Source organism: Gossypium hirsutum, chromosome D06, assembly GCF_007990345.1.
Source record: "Gossypium hirsutum isolate 1008001.06 chromosome D06, Gossypium_hirsutum_v2.1, whole genome shotgun sequence".
Taxonomy (NCBI): domain Eukaryota; kingdom Viridiplantae; phylum Streptophyta; class Magnoliopsida; order Malvales; family Malvaceae; genus Gossypium; species Gossypium hirsutum.
Window position 1 is genome coordinate 24,428,867 of NC_053442.1, and position 5,487 is coordinate 24,434,353.

General features: G+C 33.7%; 1 long non-coding RNA gene across 7 annotated transcripts; it reads right to left on the reverse strand.

The window, feature by feature from the left end:
• Positions 1-2,687: 2,687 nt before the first annotated feature.
• On the reverse strand, positions 2,688-5,269 carry LOC107901664 (uncharacterized). 7 transcript variants are annotated; one of them, XR_001685351.2, is made up of 5 exons: positions 5,051-5,251; positions 4,850-4,973; positions 4,085-4,307; positions 3,891-3,970; positions 2,688-2,808 (listed from the first exon to the last, which is right to left on the reverse strand). It is a non-coding gene; the product is annotated as an uncharacterized lncRNA (long non-coding RNA). The 7 variants fall into 7 exon arrangements; XR_005914565.1 differs by adding an exon at positions 3,516-3,600 and having other exon boundaries at positions 2,694-2,814; positions 4,850-5,251; XR_001685354.2 differs by lacking the exon at positions 4,850-4,973 and having other exon boundaries at positions 5,051-5,269.
• Between the last annotated feature and the right edge of the window lie 218 nt (positions 5,270-5,487).

Sequence of the window (5,487 nt, forward strand, 5' to 3'; positions counted from 1 at the left end):
TTCTTTCTTATTCATTGATGTAAACATCTATCTTTGTATAACAGAATCTTTGATGGGCGTACATTGTATAGTTACACTTACATTTCGCCTATGCACAAATTGCTATATATGGGTACTATAGAATTTCTTGTGAAACTACAATGTATGGTTATTATCTCGACTCAATAAAATTTCAGGCTTTTCTACTTTATCTCTTTTAGACTATTGAGTACATATTGCTTTGCTACTTGTTGACTTATGCGTAGACTTTAGCTTGCCACTTATCTATTTTGGGATACTACTTAATAAACTTCAGTGTAGACTCAAACACACCATTTTACTTCTTCTGTATGCATAACAGCCCAATGCGCCACTTCCTTGGCGTAGCCCTAGCATCGTCAAATGGCGTAGACTGCGCCCAATACTTATCACTAGTCTTATCATTATCTTTGGGTGGGGTAGATTGCGCCCAATACTTATCACTAATCTTATCATTACCTTAAACCCTTTCTTTGAAACCTTTTTCTTGGTGGTCATTGTTTTATCAGTGCGGTCACTTATCATAGCTTTTCTACGAGAGTTTGTCAAATCATTCCTTTGTGATGCCATGTTAATGTTCAGACCCTCCATAGCCACTACCGCCTTGTTTAAGGTGTTATCCAACGAGACTTATTGTTCAAAACTAACCTTGTGCTGGGCGATTGTATCTTTTATATTTTTCATGGTTCACCATCAAGTCCTATGCAGGCTTTAAATTTTCACTCGTTTCAGCTATTGGGTTAACCACCCATTTCCCTTTGGCCTAAGTATTTTCACTTACCACCTCTTTACTCCTATTATCTTGGTTCCCAAAATTAGTTTCCTATTTTTCACGTGTAGAAGGGGAATCATCATCCATAGTATCCTCAAAAAAATCTCCTCGTCCATCTTTTAAAAGGCATCAAAATGATTTTTCTGGGATTTATCCATATTTCCTCTCCCATTATTTTTGCTTTTGAAATATTTTCTCAAATTAAAAGGTTTCCTTTGTCAGTTAGAAGCTTGCATCCATAGTCCGAACATGGCCTCCTCTCCTGAGTTTCCTGAGTTCCCGTCATTTAACTTATTCACTTTTCAGCCCCTGTGTTGATGCTGCTTAAATCCCTTTATTTGTGCATATTTCCTTAGTATGGCCATAACAAACACATTTATAACAAATGCTGGGTAATCCTTCGTACTCAATAATTTGCGGCCTGCCATTGATTCCTACATATGGAATGAGAAGCTTATTGCGATCCACAATGATGGCAACGTAAGCAAACTTACCTCGATTCCCTATATTAATATTGTAATCAATACGAATAATCATTCCAATGACCGCCGCAATCGATTGAATAAGTTCTTTTGTATAGTACTGATACGATAGCCTCTGCAACCTAATCTAAGCAAAAATCTTGGATGGTACATTCCCAGTAGTTGAAAAATCTCTACTCTTAGGCTGGATGATCAAATAGTGCTCGTAGATCATCCAAGGACCTTCAGAAAGAGATTTGGTATAGTCCTTCACACAATTGAACTTAACACCATAGTAGTTGTTATCCAGGTCCACAACTTGAAGGCACTACACCAAAATAGGCTTTTAGCGGCGCTTTTTTAAGCCACAAATACTTTTAGCGGCGCTTTTAGAAGCGCCGGAAAAAATGCCGCTAAAGACAAAGACCTTTAGCGGCGCTTCTCCCACAAACACCGCTAAAGACCAAGACCTTTAGCGGCGCTTATACCACAAACGCCGCTAAAGACCAAGACCTTTAGTGGCGCTTTTCCCACAAACGCCGTTAAAGACCAAGTCCTTTAGCGGCGCTTTTTCCACAAACGCCGCTAAAGACTAAGACCTTTAGCGGCGCTTTTCCCAAAAACGCCGCTAAAGATCAAGACCTTTAGCGGCGCTTTTTATCACAAACGGCGCTAAAAACATAATATTTAAAAAAAATTATTTTAATCAAATAATATTTATTTTTATGATAAATATTATATTATATTATGTTTTATTTTTTAAATTTGAACTTTAAATATACTTTTTAAGGATAAATAAAAAATATTATTTAAATTAAATTTTCTATGAAAATTTTAACTTTAAAACTAAATATAAAAATTAATGAATTTAGCTTTAGAATTTAGGGCCGTAAATTAATAAGACAATTAAAATCCAAAAGTTAGAACTCAAGTTGTCGTAAATATTAAAGTAAAAATAAAAATTTAGAATCAAAACTAAAATAAACAATGGAAAGATAGCTCAAATGTAAGTTTTTGCTACAAGTTACATAGACAATAACGAAAAATTAAACACCACACATAAAATTTATCAAACTAGTTAAGAAATACATGGTGCAGCCATGCAATATAAATAGTTAAGAAATACATGGTGCAGCCATGCAATATAAATACAATAGAATCATAGGGTAATTTTGCATAAATATCTTCAGAGTACCAAGAACAATTTGTCACAAAATTATAAAACATGAAAAAAAAAAACAGGTAGCAGACAAGCTATTTGTTACTTTTTGTTTTGCTTCCAAGGCTTCCTCAGCTGCCTTCATCTTGGCAATAAAATCATCTTCATCATCCCTGCTTAAGAAAACAAAGAAGCTATAGTTAAACAATTTAGAACTTGAAAAAGAAAAGAACCATGTTACTCGGACTTAGGAATTAATAAAAATATACATATCAAACATGCCTGCAAGGTGAAAGTCAGTCCACTGCACCAAGAATAGGAAGAGGTGTGCAGTCAGACTGTATGACATTCTCATTTGAAGTCATTCACCGTCATATTCCCTCTGAAAATCAGAAGCCCTGCACCTTGCATTACACGATGGCCATTTACACAAGATGAGAAGAACAAAATTAACGTTAAGTTAAATGGATAAACAAAAAGATAAAAAATCTATAAAGATAACGAAAATTATCCTCACAAACATTCAATCTCTGAAAAGAAGCATTGCACTGTTTTGTTACTCTATTTTAACATTACCAAAATAAAAGATTATATAAAAAAATGGCACTCATAATTAAGAAATATAGTGTCCAATTGGGGAAAATAAGTGCCAGATAAAGAAATTGAACTCAACCTATCATTTAACTAGAAATATTAAATGCATTACTCACTTAAAATAAGCTGGAAGATATAACTTCATCAAAAAGGTACTATATCAAAAAGGTATTATTTTCATCAAAATCACGTTTCTATTATTTCTATTATTAAATCCCATTTCGTTCATATATTAGGAGAAAGAGAGATCCGGATCCAATTAACAAGCAAAAAACTGTAGCCAAAGTAATGGCTAAAAGAGCAAAACCAAGACATGAAATTTCCTCACATTTTAGAACAGATCTAAGAAAATTAAGCAACACCCAGATCATAAAATGGCTTGAATCAATCAAAAAACACTAAATTTCCCCCCAAAACACACGCATACACAGAATCATCGATCACATTTGATCTTCCATCAAATCACACTGAAAAAAAAACAAAAGAAAAATGAGAAGACTTTTTGACTTACAAGACGTAAGAAGAGAGAGCTCAATCAAAATCCAGATGGAGAAAGATGAACGACGAAATCTTAGAGCGAGATTTCAGAGGAGAAGCTATGATAATTTTATTAAAAACAGTATATATATATATATAAACAAAAAAAAAAAGAGTTTAAATGAACAGTTTGAATCAACAGAAAAGAAAAGCTATGATAATTTTGAAGACTTTCATGCTTAGATAAATTAAGTTGAAAAAATATAATTTCAAGGCAAAGTATTTCAAAGATTACTACAAAGCATATCCTGTAACAACAAATTTAAAATCTAATTCATTCATATATAGCTATGTGTTCCAGTCACTAGTTCAATACTTGCGTCTTTTTTAACTATTCCTAAGTGATTACCTCTTCGTAGGTTCATAGTGATGGGATCGTATTGCAATGAGCAAAAGTTTGAAACTCCTTCCAGATACAGAAAAGGATGCCTACATTCACAGACCCTAATATCAAACTATGAAGCTTAGAAAGAAATTATAACCATCCATCCATTGAGCACAACAAAAATGAATAAAAAAATTAGCCAAGTATCCATCCTTAACCTGCTTAAAGAAGCCATACACCAAGGCAACTGTCCATAGAGTATTCTTGAGGTGATTGCGGATTCCTCAGGTCAGGAACTCATTCCAAACAAACATGGTCTCATAAAGAACCTCACCTGGTTCATTATTATACAAGTTCTTTTGAAGACTACACATAACATTGTATGAATAGCTGACAAAGAAGTCCTTTGTAAGATCCACTGAGCTTAGGAGCTTCTTGTACCTAAACAAAAATGAAACAACAAATATCAAATTACAAACCATATGTGTAAAATGCATAGCAGAATAAAAGAACCTGGGTTAAAAACAAACACAAACGAGACTCTATCACATACAGACAATTTTCTACTTTTCACACAACAGAACATAATAGAATAGAACATCTTTCTGCAAAACAATGACTCTCTAGCTGTAGACGCAGTTCTTTAACAGAATAGAAGAAGACCTGTTCTCTTTCCTAAAGTCCGTAATGCTTAGGTTAACAGATGAATTTGGGAGGGGAATCATTTCACTTTTCGAAATTGCATATACATTGTGTCTGAAAAGTATTACAAATTTAATAAACCCTAAAACATTACCCAAGAAAAATTATTGGATAAGAATTTACATAACATTAACAGTCCCTAAAGTCATATTACAAATTTGCAAACAAACATGATTTATGGCAATACGCGTATTTACACAACAAAAAAAAAGAAGAAGAAGAAAAAAAAAGATTTTTTTAAAGCAAAGACAGAAAAAGAAACTAAAACAGAGATTCTTCACCTTCTTCAACCTTTTTTTTATCTCTTTATTTTAGCGAACAACCTTACTCCCCCTCTTCGTTTCCTTTATCTTTCAACTCCTCTTCCTCCGATTTCCTTTATCTCTTTATTTTTCTTACGAAAATCTAAATCATAAAGAAAAGAAAGCAAAATTGGAAGCAAAACAGAGAAGAAGAATGAGAGAAGAATATGAAAAGCTTACAGTGATAGAACAACCCAAAAAACAGATGAAGGCAGCCAAGTCGAACACAAAGAATACAATAATAATGGAAGAAGGAGACGCAAATATATCTTCTGCTTCAAAACATGGAAAGGTTTTGTTCAAATCTCTTTTCATGCTTATTCTTGGTGGGTTTAGACTTTAGAATTGATGTGCATCTCCATGACTTAAACTGTAGGTTGATGATGAGTGCGTAGAAAGTTTTATGGAGCAACTTAAAGCCAAAGTGAAGAGTGAAGTAGATTATTCAGACTTCCAAATCTTAGAAGAGGATTTAGGGAAGGATTTGAGAATGGTTGGGAGATTTAGTGTTCCGCTACGCCTGGCTCTTATTGCAAACAAAATCAAAGATGGGTTTGGCTTCACTTGGGAAGAAACACAGAGTTGAATAACCTTCTGGGTTTCTTTTTTGGATGTGG